Source organism: Leptopilina heterotoma, unplaced genomic scaffold, assembly GCF_015476425.1.
Source record: "Leptopilina heterotoma isolate Lh14 unplaced genomic scaffold, ASM1547642v1 Lhet_120, whole genome shotgun sequence".
NCBI lineage: Eukaryota > Metazoa > Arthropoda > Insecta > Hymenoptera > Figitidae > Leptopilina > Leptopilina heterotoma.
Window position 1 is genome coordinate 1463143 of NW_025110838.1, and position 17102 is coordinate 1480244.

Consider the following 17102-nt stretch of genomic DNA (forward strand, 5'->3'; position numbering starts at 1 on the left):
ATTATTATTATTAATATAACAGTAAATAGGAATTTTATAATAATTAATTTAATTATTAACTATTAATTCGTTACTATATTTTTGATATTTTTTATTTATTTATTTGTTTGTTTATTTTGTTCGTATTTAATATTATTATTATTACTTTTTTAAATATTTATTATTTATTTTCACTCTTATATTGATTAATAATAGTATATTAATAATGATAGTATTGATATTAATAAATAATTTAAATTATTATTAAATAATATCTATATTATTAATATTAAAATTATAATAAATTTATAATAGAAACCTAATAGTTTGAAAATAAAATTTCAGTGTATCTGTGGATTATATAATTAAATTTTGTGTAATATAAATTATTAATGAATTATTAATTTAATAACTCTCTAAATCTAAATTATTCTATTAATTATTTGACTAATAAAATTGTACAGACTCGTTCATTAACCTCTTTAGATTTAAGTTAGTAAAAATGTTTACTAATTTGAATTAGTGACTGACTTTTTGCTTTTGAATTAGTAAATTTTACTAATAAATAGTAATTTCTATTAATTTGGTAGTGAAAGTTTTTACTAATTTAAATTTAAAGAAACTGAATTAGTGAACAATTTTACTAATTGAAATTGAATAAAAATGAATTAGTGAACATTTTTACTAATTTAAATTTAAAGAAAATGAATTAGAAAGTGTTTTGACTAATTTTTAGTCAGAAACTACTAATTGATAGTAGAAGAATACTAATTTATTAGTTAAGACTACCATTTTAATTAGTAAATTTTACTAATTGCTCAAGTGGTCTTAATAAACGAATTAGAACTTTTCTATTATACTAATTAGTAGTTTTCTTTACTCATAATTAGTCTACACAGTTATACTAATTTATTTAGTAACTTCTACGAATTAAAATAGTTTCCTTAACTAGGCTACTACTATACTTAGTAGTTAGTAGTTTTCTTAGTAGTTTTCCACTGTAAACTAGTAGCTTTTGACGAAGAATTAGTAAAAATTCAGTTTTAAAGGAGTATATAAAATTATGAATTAATTTTTAATTAAAGTTTATTAATATTATCTCTAAACGTTATTTTCACTTGATTAATTGAAACAAATCTATAGTTATGCGGCTATTAAAAATCCTCAGTCACGCTTGTTGCCTACGAACAATGTGCGAATGTTAGACTAAAATTGGAACAGAGTATAGTGAAATGGTGGGTTCGTATGTTACCACTCGCCTTCCACACCTCATAAATTTTACGCTTGCGTTTGCATTTGCATCGAATGAGAGTGTGTTTCCGGATTTATAATTGCGCACACATCTTGTAATGGGTTTATTGTTTAATGAATAAATACCGATACATATCGTTACACGCATAGTCAAATGGTAAATTGATATCAATTCATTCCTTAAAACAGGGTGTCCAGCGGTCAGGAAAGTCATAGAAATATCAGAAAATTTCATTTAAAGTCAGGGAAATTTCTATAAATTTATAAAAAAAAAAATATAGTAAAAATATAGTAATTTTATAAAACAGTAAATAATGAAAAGACAGTAAAGAAAAATAAAAGACAAAGAAAAAGACAGTAAATAATGAAAAGACAATGAAGAATAAAAAAGACAATATTCATTAGGTAAACATAGTTTTTATTCGAATTTATTTAAGTGGAAAAAAATTATTAATTTTGATAAAGGAATATTAAATTTCTGTATTTGTTTTTTTTTAATTTTAAAATGAGAAGGTAAAATTTAAATAAATGTTTATTTTGAAATTATTGATATTGATTAGAATTTATATTTTATATAATTAAATAAAACCTTGACAAGCAAAAAAGAGGGGTCTTTAAAGGCTTTTTCTTTATTTTCTTTGTTGGACATTTTTTTTTAAATTAAATAAAGTGGAAAATAATGAAGTTTATTTGAAGCTATGGCAAATATTGATTTTTGAGAGTGACATCTGCATTCCACATTGAGTAGTTTCCTTGAAAATCTTGAATTATATTGATAATAATTCCTTTAGCATAAGTACAGATGTCTCTCTCTTTCTCTCTCGTAATTTATTTATTAATTTATTTTCTAATTATTCGTCTTAAATATTTTAAAATTTTATTTTTATATAAATTTATTTACTTGAATTAGAATAACAGAAGTTTCATGCAGAAAATAGAGTATTCTTACTGTAAATTATGTTATTATTTTTGTTATTTTTTCTGATGCTCTTCACTTTATAAATGTAAATTAATCATTCTAATAATTAAAGAGTGAGGATTCTTCTACTAATTTTTATTAGAAAACAACTAATTTTATAGTAGAAAACTATGTAGTGTAATTTGATAGCAGGGATAACAGCTGCAAATAAGTAAATAAGGGGACTATGGTCCCCTTATGTATTTAACATAAATTTTCTCTTTCTCCCTTTTTTGTCCCCTTAAATTTATAAAATCCCCTAAACCACCTAAAATCATATGCATATCTTCTCTTTTTTAAAGAAAAATTTATAAATATTGGCATTTTAGTAAAACTCAAACTATTTGCAATATCAGTCAACTTTATTTCCAGATTTTAAGTCTGTATAGTAAATTTTACTATTTTTACAGTTATTTTTTATATAAAAATTAATTAAAGTTTCTTCGAAAGTACTTCAATTTGTTAATAAGTATTATTAATCAAAAGAAATCTCTCCATTAATATAAATAAATATTATTTCCAAAGTAAATTTTATGATTTCTTAAGTAAATTTTTCTAATTTTTATGCAGGAATTTTCTTCGCAAATAGTCAACGTTATTCTGGAAATAATAATTTTTCATAGTCAATTTTATTATTTTTAGAGGACGTTTTAAAAAGTCCAAAGTGAATTTGACTAATTTTGACTGAAATTTAATTTAGATATAGTAAAATTCATGGAATTTTAAAATAATAGTAGCGTTCTAGCAAAAACTAGTAATTTAGATTTAGAGAGTATGTGCTATATGAGAGATTTCTTTTGAAAATCTCTTTTTACAAATCTTGAGGATTATGAATTTACAGTATATGTATATAGTTGCAATGTATACTGAAATCTGTTTGCGCATTTACACGTGGGCAAATGGAAACAGGATATGGATTTGAGGATAATGAACGTAATCGATAAGGCATTGTTAATAAGTTTAATTAATTTGGTTTGAAATTACATATCGGATTAAAATATTTTCATATAGGTGGTTGTTTTTTTTAATAAATCTTCCTTTATCACTATAATAACAATTTTGAAAATTTCTATATAATTTTAGTTTTTGTCTTGTATCACAAAAATGACAATATTTAGTGTTCGTTTTAATTTATTCACTACGTTGCTTCGCGACACTTTTGATTCATTTTTTGTTTCAATTTGATATCCTTTCTTAGAAAATACATATAAAAAAAATAACATGACTTTGTCTGACTGAAAATTTATTGTTACTACTTACAGTCAAAGTAAAAATTACTTCTACTATAGTGAAATGGTAAATCCTTTTTGGGATTGAACAGTTGTCTGAATAGAAATTTAATGCTTTTTACTACTGATATGAGAAAAATTAGTATATAGAGAGTAAAATTCAAAGGGTCAATTTGCTTTGTTGTTCTGATGACAGTAGAAAAAGCTTTTTAATTAGATTAACTGGGTCAATTTTATGTAATCGCATAAGTAGTGCAAGCAATTTTTAGCCTGATATTCTACATTTGAATTTTTTATATTTTTAATGTAAGAGACATTTTTGAATATTTTCATTAAAACTGTATTTTTAAAAAATTGTTAAAAAGAAGACAAAAGTAAAATGTCTGACTGAAAACTATATTTACTATTTATAAATTCTTAATTCTACTTATTAATTCTTTTTTTGTAGAATTGCCTAAGTAAACATGTATATAAGTAGTACACGTACTTTTTAGTCAGACATTCAATATTAACTTTTTTTGTTAATAATAAAATAAACTTTGTACACTTCTCCTTGAAAATATTTTTTAAAAAATTGATATAAAGACACAAAAATTAATAATGTCTCACTAAAGATTGTTTTTACTACTGATATTGCAGATGCCTACCTGAAATTAATAAATTTCGTCTGACTAAAAAATGTTTTTTATTACTGGTATTAAGATTGTATAAAATTAACTCAATCTGACTGACAAAAAATTTATTTTTACAATTAAATTGATGTCTGACTAAAAATGTCTTTTACTACTGAAATAAACCAAAACTTATTATCTCCCCCCTTTGTTTATGACTGTAGAAAAAGTGTTTTTAGAGTCAAGACAATATTTCAATTGTTACGTAATCATTCATATCAGTGGTATAAGCAATTTTATGTCAGACATGTTAAATTATTAAATTTTTTTGGATAAATAAAGACAGTTTCTAAATTATTTATTAAAAGAGTCTTCTACAACTGTTACTAAAGATACAAACATTTAATGTCTGACAAAAAACTGTGTTTACTACTAATATTGCAAATAACATAGAATTTAACTATTTTGTCTGACTGAAAATTGATTTTTACTACTTATATTATGATATTATAAAATAAACCGAAACGTTGTTTTATCAAAAATAAAATAACAATTGTAGTAATGGAAATTGTCCTAAAAGTTCTTTTTATTAATATATTAAAAAATACCACAAAAAAAACATTCATCTAAATAATATTATTCTGTCTGGCTAATTTTTTTCACAATAGAATCGTTGTTTATCTGAAAATGTCTTTTACTACTGAATAAAAGAGATGGATGTGACAAAAGTTGGTATGCAAAACTTATTGTCTCCCTTTTCATGATAGTAAAGAAAATATTTTTAGAGTTAAGACAATGTTTCAATTTCACGTAATCGTCATGTCAGTAGTATAAACAGTCTTACGTCAGACATTCTATATTTAAATTGTTTTTGATAAAGAAAAAAATTTTCTGAAATATTTATAAAAAATGTCTTTTAAAACTGTTATTAAAAACCACAAACAATCAATGTCTGACTAAAAATTGCTTCTACTACTGATATTATGATAGTATAAAAATAAACCATTTTGCCTGACTAGAACAGTCTTCTATAAGTAGTATAAAAGTAAAAGAAGAGAAAATCAGACAAACAACTTCTTTGCGATTAAGATACGATTTTAATAGTAAAATTAAAAATTTTTATTCGACTATAATTGTTATTAATTACTGTTACAACAATTTTGAGCTTTAAAAAGGTTTAAAAATACTCTTCACGTAATATTTGCTCCGCTCTCGGTAATAGAAATTAATCTTTTATAGAAATAATAGTTGCTTTAATGGAAATATTATTAGATACTAATAGCGAAGATATTATTCAGTATTAACTAGATATTATTTAATAATTATTAAGTAGTAATCATAATTAATAATTACTAATTTGTAATTATTATTAATGTTTTTTTTAATATTATAGGATAATTTAGGATTTAATTAATTTTCTAATGCTGCTAAATTAATCAAAGCACATCGAAGAATTTGGCGGTTGAATTGAGTTGAACATTCATATGTAGCTTTTCTCTCTCTCTCTCTCTCTCTCAACTCTCTCCCTTTCATGTCATTTGAGTTCACATTATAGTTAGATTTGAACAAGAATTATTCATATAGTGGCAATGGAGTTTCTGTTTTAGTGAAATATCGATTTTGTATGTAATTTGAAGCTGATTAAATTTGAAGAAAGAATATAATTTCGATCAATTGGTCTGTGAAATTCATGGAAAATAGGAAATAGAATTTCATGACTCCCTGAAAATGTGTGTTTTGATGTTTTCTCTTTTAATTTTTACATTTTCATCTCTAGAAGATAAAATCCTGTTGCGAAGGTTCATTTTAAAAATGCAAAGAAAATTTTGTGTGTTTCACATATGAACATTTTTGGTGACCACTTTTTTTTAAAGAATTGTGGTTTTTAATTTGAAAAATTAGAATAAAGCAGGGAATTTGCTTCTATAAAATACAGTTAAAACAGAAATGTGGTTACATTTTTTTTTAAATTTCTCTCCAGATAAAATTTTCTTTTTTTTTTCTTAATGAAAAGCGTTGATAACTTTATTAAAGTGACAATGGTCCTTAAAGACTTGATGAAAAACAATAGTTAATACCCTCTCTTTGATTATTTAAGAGATTTTTAGAAAATAAAGTATTAATGGATTTTTCCCTTTTTTGTAAATATGAGAAAAAAATTTTATTTTGACAATAATTTTCTATAATTTTCTAATTAATACACACACGCAATATAATAAAAGAATATCTCTTGTTTTATCTGGAGAGAATAAGAAAGAAAGGAAAGATTTCTAAAATATTTTGATGGTCGAGCTAAGAATGATAGAGAGGAATGAGAAAATAAACCCGAGGTAATCAGGACTAACATTTTATTATTTTAGGCCACCCTAGTGCTCCAGATAACAAATCCAATATATTTTTGTCTCTCCAACGTCGCATTTTTAGCAATTTATTCTAAAGCCTCTTTTCTCCTTCAACTAAGAAATTTTCCACTTTAGATGAACTTTTCTCCTTAGAATGAACACATTATTCTATAAATATTTTAATTAGAGCTTGAAAAGTGGGATAGAGAAAAAAAATAGATGAAGAATCTTGAGAAACGCTACTACAAATGGAAGTTGATAAAACAAGGGATGTTTTCTTTAAAAATTTAACATATTTTTGGAACAAAAATCTGTTGAATTATTGCTTTCCATGACTTCAAATTTTATAATATTGAAATAAGTAAAAATTAAAAGATTTTTTTGTTTTTTCTTTTATTCTTTTTCTTCTTAGATTAATTTTTTGATCTTATTATTATTTAATATTGTTATTAATTTGTTGTATGTTATTAAAATTATTGTTTATTTATTTTCCAGAAGCACCATGGGAAGGTTTGAGTTCACTGGACAAACAGCACTTTTTTGCAGAAAACTCGATTGGAGAATAATTGAAGGATCTCTTGTAGTTCTGCCAAATACAAAAAAAGTGAGTAACATTTCATTACATCTTAAAAATTTTTATTATTATTATTACTATAATTTAATGATAATAAATAATTTTTAAGTCAAAATTATTTTTGTGTATTAATTTTTAAGAATACTTAAATAGAAGAAAAGTTTCGTTTATTTGAACGTTCAGAAAATGAGTGAAAATTTTATACGAATAAAAATTATTTGATGCAAACAAAAATTATTTTGATACTAATAAAAATGAGGGAATTTTATCAAATATACTGGAAAAATATTAAATTTTTAGAATTACTACCTACAGAAATTATAATTAACCTAGAGAATATTTTTGTTAAAAGCAGTTGCAATTTTCAGAATTAAAAAAACTTTTCAAAATATCAATATATTTTGAAAATTTTTATTCAAAATTCTTAAAAATTAAGTTTTTAAAATATTTTTATTCTATTGTTTAAAGATAGGTGAATTTTTATTAACAAATACATGTAGAAAAGAGATTATTATTTTGGCAAAATCGATTATTTTAAAAAATTTCAGCGAAATTTTTATAAAAAGTTCAATATTATTTTTAATAAAATTTAAGGCAATTTCAATTATTTCAAAAATTTTTAATTACACACAGAATAAAAAAAAGTTAAAATGGAACTAACAAATTTCTGTTGTTATTAAAAAATATTTTGTTGCTTAAACATATTTATTTGTTTGTTATCATAACAAATTTAAATTGTTAGGACTAGAGAATAAATTTTTAGTTTCTTATTAACTTGATTGTTTTTCGATTGTTAATATTTAATATAGAACTAAAAAATTTGAATTGTTAGGATAAGAAAATAAATTTTTTAGTTGTATATTAATTATTAACTTTATTTTTCGATTGTTAATATTAATCTAGAAGTAAAAAATTTACTTCGTTGTCCTAACAAGTCGAATTTTTTGTGATAACAATAAATATGTTTGGGTAACAAAATATTTTGTAACAAGAACAAAAGGAAAATTTCTTTAGTTAGTTAGTTCTATTTTAACAATTCTATTTCTCTGTGTAATTAAAGATTTTTGAAATAATTGAAATTTCCTAAAATTCTATTAAAAATAATTTTTTTTATATAGAAATCAGCGAAAATGTGATTATTTTCTCTGGAAATTAGGTAAATTTCAGGGGAAATATCAAATTTTCGTGGCAAAAATTCTAAGGGCCGATTTCACCAACACCGATTAAAAGTTAATCAATGATTAAATCCTCAATTAACCAATCAGAAGCCTTTAAACTGTCTTTAATCATTGATTAACTTTTAATCGGAAGTTGGTGAAACTGGCTCTTACTTTGATAAAATAAATTTATGTTTAATTTGTAAAAATAAAACTCATAGGGATTTAAAAGAATACTAATTGAAATAATTATTTCGTTAATAGAAAGAATAATTTTTATAATAGTACATAAGCATCTTAAGTCATTATGAAATTTAATGCCCCTTAATTCTTGAAATGTCCAAAACTATTACTAATTGCTGAGAGAGAGAGATAGGAAGAGTAACCGTTTTGGGAGAGTAAAATTCCTCATTAACAGTGTGCCGCTAATGAGTCCTAAATACCCAGAATATTCTTACGAGTATAATTTACAACCAGCAGCAAAAATTAATAATCACTTGGCAAAAAAAATGAACTCGATGCACGACTTTGATTCCAGATACTATTCTATTCTCTTTTGTTTCTATCATTATATTTAAAACCCTGTATAATTTCTTCTTTATTCCCTATCAATTTATCTTTTTTTCACCAACAAAAGCAATTTCAGGGCATGAAAATGTAAATTTTGAGAAATTTGAACATTATTGTGCTAATTGTAAGCTGGCTTATCAAAAGCTTGTTTTCCTGGAATATGGGTCAGCGAAAATAGGCAGGCAGCACACACAGCTCTCTCTCGCAGCTAAAATCTGGAACCGGCTAGAAATCCCCCATATGAATTTAATAATAGTGAGAGTGGTTGTATTTTATGGAGGAAAAGAATAGGTAAAAGATTCAATTCAACATTGATGATAGTTAATTTTTTCCTCAATAGGGAAAAAGGAATGAAAGAGAGAGAGAAAAAAAATGTATTGAACTTTCGAATGAAAATTGTTGGTTCATGGCCGTTTGTAATAGGAGTGACAGACAAGTTGATATTCGCTATGGTGGCTATGCTACGGTCTTAGCACGAGGTCGGAGGTAGACTCCCGTACCGTGGGTACAATATTGATCTGTGGGGAGTGGGTGGACTTCGAATGGAGGAGAGTTAGAGTGGGGGTTGCGTAGTGGTCCAGTTCGCAGCTTCTCGCGAAATTGTAGAGGGATGGTAGGAGGAACCCCCGAGAGGAGCTCTATATCGCAGGTGCTGCTGCGAGTCTCGCGCGTTCCCCTATATCAGCAACAAAAATCATCATCAGTAGCTCGGATTCAGTTCCGTTGCAAACCATCGCACGAGACGAACTGTGCGAGAGCGCTACGCCTGGTTTCTCTCTTTCTCTCTCTGTATACATACATATATATATATATATATATTTCTCCCTTGCTAACGGGTGCGCGCGGTGTAGTGTGTGTATATATACCCTCTGCTCTGCCGGGACGCCCGGAAATGTTGTTTGTCTCCGTAACCGGAAAAAAAAAGTTTTACAATTAATTCCTTAGAGATATGCGACATATTCTAAGAATACACGAAAATATCTCTTAAAATTCATCAAGTTAATCAAGTAAATCAAGTTAATCAAGTTAATCAAGTATTCATCATACATTCAGTATTCATCACACCTATAAGTTGTCACCTATCTTGACAACTTTTTTTTCCACACACTAGAGAGAGAGAAATTGGAGAAAAATAGATGTGGAAAGATCAAGATCAAGTTGTTCGTGAGACGAACGATGGCCAATAGTTGGCAGTGTGCCACAAACCGTAAAGGACGTTTTATGTGAGTTGGAAGTTTCAAGAAGAAGAGGAAGAGAAAAGGGAGAGGGAGAGAGAGAGTATGTACAAGTTACAAAGGTCCTCGGACCCCAGTGTCCCTCGAGTGTTAGTGATCTATCGATCCAGTTTCACAACCACGAGATCTTCAATATCGCCCCATTGACCTGTTGTTATATCAACACGCGGAAAGACTTTTTTTGGCCAGTGCGAATAGAAAAGCCAAACCATCCGGAAAAAATCCCCTTTTCGTCGTGAGTTGCTTTTCGTTCTCCGCTTTTTTTTTCGAGGATCTCTTCTCTTTCTCTCTCCGCAAAACGAATACTTAAAGTGAGCAAAATTGGATTTCGCTTGCCAAGCGAGAGTTCAACAAGTTTTAGGAAAGTGCGGTGTTCATCCCCCCCCCTCTCTCTCTCTTTCGCGAGAGAGAGATACATGTATATGCTGTTTCATTCGACGAAAATTCGTGCTGAATAGCCAGTCAGGTAGGCTCGAGTCATTTCCGGGAGAGACAAGCTCATCCTATACCTCATCATACATGTAGATACAGTAGCAACATAATTTAGTCAAGCGGGTAAATTAAACTATCCGCTCTAGTAGACATGTGTATCCTTGATATAATCAGGTTAGGGACTATAGAGAGTTTTGTAACAAAAATTCTACATCATTTCATGTTGATTAAATATTTAAAAGTGTTTTGTTGCACTGGGATTTGCTTCTAAGGTGCGGTTTTGTTTCTAGTTGAACATTAATTTCTGTATAATGATTTGAATATACGGTTTTCTCAACTGGTGGTTTATGATGAGTGTTGGAAACGTTTTATTTTGTTTTACAGTAGTAGTCAATTTAGAAACAGATGGATTAAACATTATATTTAGCATTTGAGCTTATTTTGAATTGCTCTTCTAAATGTAATTTACCAGTTCTCTACTAATCAAAGAGTGTTCTCTGCATTTTTGTTTGTAAAATTTAACTGATTATCAGAATTAGTCAGATGGTAATTAATATTACTCTGATTCATATTATACTTATTGGAATTTAACTAATTAGTATTGTACTAATCAGTATTATACTAATCAGATCCAGGTGGAAAAGATAACGTTAATTAACGTTAGCTAATGCTACTAACGTTAGGCTAACGTTAGACTAACGTTATAATATGATATTAGTGATCAAAAAATGTCGTTAGCCTAACGTTAGTTAACGTTAGTCTAACGTTAGTAGCATTAGCTAACGTTAACTTTTCTACCTGGGGAAGTATAATAATCAGTATCAATTTAATCAGAATTATAATAATCAGTATCATACTAATAAGTATCACAGTTTTTCTAAGGGTATCAATTTAAGATCAAAAACGCATCAAAAGTATTCCGAAGCAACGTTTTGATACGTTTTCTGTCTCAATTTGAAAGTTTTCTTGTTAGTATCAAATTGATACTAAAGTGAATCAAATTAATGCCTAAAATTCGGATTAACTTCTGATTTGATTCGCATTTTTTGTATCAATTCGTTGCAATTTGATACTTTTGAGTTAACAGTGTATATTTTCAGAAAAACTGTGATTATATTAATCATTATTATAATAATCAGTACTAAACTAATCAGTATTGTACTAATCAGTATTGTACTCATCAGTATTGTACTAATCAATATAATATTAACAGTGTGGTACTAATTACCATAGGCACAATTAAGTTCCTGATAATTAGTAGAAATGTACTCTCTAAATCTGAAATAGTAGTTTTTTTTACTAATGAAATACTGCGAATTCGTCTACTACCTGAAATAGCAACAGTTTTGACTAATTTTTAATAAAAAAATACTATACTTATTGTTGGTAGAAAACTAAATTCATTAGTAAGTTGTATTTTTACTTTTGTAATTTAGTTACTTGGTTAGTAAGTCGAATTAACAAAATAAGTAAAATTAGTAATTTTCTTCTATAAGTTAGTAGTTTACTACCAAAAATTAGTCAAAACTGTTACTAATTCAGTTAGTAAGTGAATCGGCATTACTTCATTAGTAAAAAATTTAAAAATTACTGTTTTAGATTTAGAGTACTAATTCAAATAGTAAAATAAAAGTTACTCATTCGAGCAGTTGTGCAAAAATTTGTCACTTAACGTCAAAGATACAAATTTATCAGTTAATTTTTAAAAATTATATTGGGTTTTCTTTGGCTATTAGTAAAATGATTTAGTAAAAATGTTTTCTAATTTAAATTAGTAACTGCATTTTTGCTTTTAAATTAGTACATTTTACTAATAATAGTAATTGCTACTAATTTATTTATTCGTAAAATTTACTAATTCAAAAGAAAAAAGTCAGTTACTAATTCAAATTATTAAACATTTTTAAGAATTCAAATTTAGAGAGTTGGATTAGTAAATTGCAAGAAATAATTAAATTATCAGTAATTAATTTCATTAGTAATAATTTTATGCACTCAGAAAAGTTGTTGTTGCTTTAAAAAAAATCGGTTGCTTTGATTTGTTTCTTCGTTTGGAAATTAATTTGTCCTTGATGTAAACAAAAATTTCTTTGATTCGAAAAATAAATTTTTTTTAAAAGAAATTTTCTTGAAACAAAAAAATTTTCTTTGAAGAAAATTTCTTTGATTAAAAAAAAATTTATTTAATTCAAAAGAAATTTCTTTGATTAATAAAGAATTTATTTCTTTTAAAAAAATAATTAGTTGTTTCAAGAAAATTTTCCTTTTTAAATTAAAGAATTATTTCTTGGGCACTATATCAGTGATAAAATTTCTATGAATTAAAGAATAAATTTCTTGGTTTGAATGAAAATTTATTTGAATCAAAGAAATTTTCTTTAAATTAAAATCCGTTTGTTTACATTGTAAGGAAAAATTTATTTTAAATGAAACAAAATGAGTTTAAGAAATTTATTTCTAAGAATTAACAAAAAGTTTTTTCTGAAAAGTCTGAAATTAAATCTATAAAGTGCGAATTCGCTTACTAATTAGATAGTAAGGATTTTATTGAATTTTGATAGTAGAAAACTATAAATTTTGATAGAAAGCTACAATTTATTGTAATAAGAGAAAATTATACAAAATTTATAGTTTTCTACCAAAAATTTTAGTAGAATATTACAATGTTGTTTAGTAGTTACAATTATTTTTTACTGAAGTTTTAGTGAAAAATTAGTAAAAATTCTAATTAAAGTGGCCTTAATTTCCACTAATTTAGATTCAGAGAGAATATAATAGTAAATTTTGTTTTCAAAATTAGTAAGAAATTTTACTAATCTGAAATTTAAATTAAAGTGAAATTTAAATTAAATTAAAATTTAAGTCAAATTGAAATTTTAATTCAATTCATATTTAAATTAGTGAACGACTTTTCTCTAATTTGATTTTAGAAAGGTAAATGCTAGGTCACTTTGAGAAATTTTTTAAAATAAACACTGTATTATTATTTCCGAGTGAATAATTATTCACATTATTGCAAAGTATCGTAATTATCATTATTTGGTCAAATTATATTCTATTAATTCAGCCGAAGTTTGAATTTCATTTCTCGAGTTTGATTAATTCTATAAGTATACGCTTAGGATTCATTTGGACACGAAATACGATTAGGAGAAAAAGATATTATTTTTTGAATAATAATAGTAATAAAAATAATAAAAATAATAAAAATAATAAATATGTAAAATATAACCTTTTTGGAAATAGATTATTCTTTTTTTTTATTTGTTTTTTTTTAAGAAGAAGATTAAAAAAAGTTTTTTACGAAAAAGATTATTGCGCATTCTTAACAAATGAGAAAGTATTTTTTGTCTTTTTATGTTTTGAATTATTTGCAATAATTGAAAACAGAAGGTTATTGTAATTGTGTTAAAAATCAATTCAGCTAAGTTTGCTACGTAATGATTTCGAGTACTGTAGCGATTATTATTTGATAATCATCGAGAGTAAGACTAATTTTCTGCATCTCAGGGACTGTCAAAATTATTCACTCATGGCATGAAATATCGAATTCATGATTAATTCATAATCTATTTAATTATGATTTGATGTTTAATTAGAGATTCAAAGAGAAAGATAACTGCATTTCTGTGACTATATATAGTAAATATTTTATAGTTGACAATATGATAATGTATGCCTAATAGTCGAATAATACCTGATAATTAATTATTAATCATATTATTAATGATATTGTTAATCGTACTTTTAATTATAATATTAATCTTCTTATTAATTATATTATTAATAGTATTATTAATTCTGTTATTAATCATATTATTAATTAAATTATAATTCATGTTGTTACTTCTATTATTATTCTTCATATTTTTATTTATATTGTTAATTATATAATTTTCAAATTATTATTATTATTATCGAATTATTTACTGCTATTTAATTATGTATTAAATTGTGGAGGTTAACCTGAATGTAAATTCAAAACTGAAAAATTGTTAACGAAAAGAAAAATAATAAAAATTAATTTCAAAGTCGCTGCGACTAATTTTACGAAATCTAATTATTCACTATTTAGAAAAAATGAATTTGAGTCAAAAAATTTTTTGTCAGATAATTTCTTTTAACATTTACACATTTATTCACCACATACAATTATAATTTTATTTCTTTTTTTAATATTGTTAAGGGAATAAATATTAAAAGTATGTATAAGGCAAATTTTATTCTTTAAGGGGATTTGAACCTTGATGACGTCACAGTTTGTGCAAAGCATTAGTTTTAAATCTGTGACGTCATCATGGTTCAAATGCCCTTAAAAAAGAAAATTAAATTTTTCTATTATAATAATTATATTTTATAACAAAAGATTTTTCAGAATATCAAAACAATTGAGAGTAGAGAATGTAAATATTAAAATGTAAAATATAATTATTTGCCAAAAGATGTTGAGTAAATGTAATTTTTTATAAAAAGTGTATAACAAGATTTTCAAAAATAGTTTAAATTTAATTTCTACTTTCTTTTTGTCAGCGTTAAACATTATTTTTTAATTTGACATTATATTAGGTTTACCAATCTCCTTTAATTTTTATTATTTAGTACACAAGAGGTAACAAAAGCGAATTTTCTGTCAAGTTTCAGGTAGAATTTTTTTTTATTTTTTTCAACAAGTAAATTTTTGCAAAATAAAAAAATATTTTAATTTGAAAATTTTAAATGCACCGAATTTTTTTTACCATAGATTCAAAATCAAAGGATTGAAAAATTTTTCCAAAATAATTCGTCTATATGACAAAGAAATTAATACAAAAAAATAGTTGGCAAGTTTTTATGATTATTTAGATACAAATAAGTCGTTAGTAAAAGTCATCAGTAACAGTTGTTATTAAAAATAAAAAAAAATTGGGATATTTGAAAATATAAAAAAGTGGATCATATAAAATAATTGGATCATTCATAATATGTACATCACTATATACGTGCAAATTTAAATCATAAAGTTCAATCATGAATGCGAGCAATTATGCAAACTGAAATAGTTATCTGCGCAATAAATACGCACAGAAATGGATTTGGAAAACGAAAATTCCAATATTTCAGAAATGATGTGTCAAGTTATGCTTATTGAACTATAAATATGGTCATTTTATTTTAGATTATTCGTTTTGCTCGTAAATTTTTGTTATTGAAGTAGCTTTGTTTATATAGTAAATATCAAGTGCAATAAATGCGTGTTTTTTCTTTTTTTTTTTTTGAGCAAAAAGACAAAAAAAAATTCATAAATATACAGAAAAATCGATATGCACTGGATTTAATTTAGAATTAGAATATACTAGTTTTTATTAAAATATTTAAAATATAATATTAAATAAAGTAATTAAAACAAAAATTAAATACATCAAAATTTGAATATATAATATTCTTTTTTTTATAAATTGAATTCCATAAATTGAAAAATTCTGAAGTTGTGTCGATATTCGATTGTCAGTTAGTAATTCTTTTTTAATAATCAAGAAAATAGAATGAAAGGAGAATTTCTTTTTTTTCGGTTCTAACAATGAAATTTTAATTTTAATTTACTGAAGACTGAATACGTACTTCCATTTTTTTTAAATTAAAATTTTCATTTCTGTTGTTGAAAATTTATATACGCGTTCTTGATGAGCGCTTGTATTTCGTGTCTACATGAATGAAAAGGGTTGTTCATGTATGGGTAATGAAGAACATGTTCTCTACACCTCAATGGTATCCAATAAGTAACTCATCTATTTACACTAAGAGCTCTAGTATAAATAAAGAAAAGCCAATATTTTTTTCACACACTTCTTTTTTTAAAAGAAAAAAAAAGAAAAAAAAATACAAAACAATATTATGGATTTTCAATGTATTATATATATTATGGTTAATTCAATGAAAAATGCAGAAATATTTATGCACAACTTTTTTTTCTACACCCGCACACACACACACACATATATCAAGTATTGTTCTTTTTTTTGTATTCATTTTTGCCTTTGGAATTTTTTAGTTATTGAGAAAAAGAAAAATATTCAGGCTGTACTTCTATTTATTTATTTAATTTTATTTTTACTTTCTTTTTAATCTATTTATTTTTTATTTTTATTTTATTATTTTAATTTGTTTAGTTCTTTATTTTTGTTTTTATTTATTTACTTTTATTTATTTTTATTTACATATTTATTCACTTTATTTCATTCATTATTCTGTATTAAAAAATAATTTTTATTTGTATACAATATAAATAGAAGAACAATTGTTTTTCATGAAAATAATTAGTTGTAAATGCTTTTATTTGAATCTAATTTGGTATTGAAATAAGATTTTGTGTTAAGAGGCAATTTTAACTATTTTTTCAGACAATTTTCCGTCAATGTAACTTTTCTACTTGTGAAAGAAATTTTGAATTTTTCTTTCTAAAATCATTTTTATAAATTCACTTTTGTTTTTGTAAATTATTCTTAAAAATTTACATTTCTTTCAAAAAAAAAAAAAAAAAAAAAAAAATACTTCACGTTTACAGTAGAAGAAGAATTTTATTTTAAGATGAAAATGTAACCTTAAAATGTGAAAGATGAAAAATTTTTAATTTATTTATTTGTTATTTTTTGTAATAGTATTTATATTATAGGTATTATTTATATTTAAATTATAATTAAAAGAGAATATAATTATAATAGTACTCTCTAAATTTGAATTAGTAAAAATGTTTACAAATTTAAAATAGTGACTGACAATTTGCTTTT

General features: G+C 24.6%; 1 protein-coding gene across 3 annotated transcripts in view; it reads left to right on the top strand.

Moving 5' to 3' along the window:
- Nucleotides 1-17102, top strand: part of LOC122510668 (neuronal acetylcholine receptor subunit alpha-7) — a 344417-nt gene that overhangs the window by 4595 nt on the left and 322720 nt on the right. For 2 of the 3 annotated variants that reach the window (XM_043625472.1, XM_043625481.1), the window contains exon 3: nt 6866-6974. The gene's annotated coding sequence lies outside the window, so the exon portion shown is untranslated. Of the gene's footprint in view, nt 1-6865; nt 6975-9352; nt 10373-17102 lie in introns of those variants that run through there. The other variant, XM_043625489.1, reaches the window with a different exon arrangement.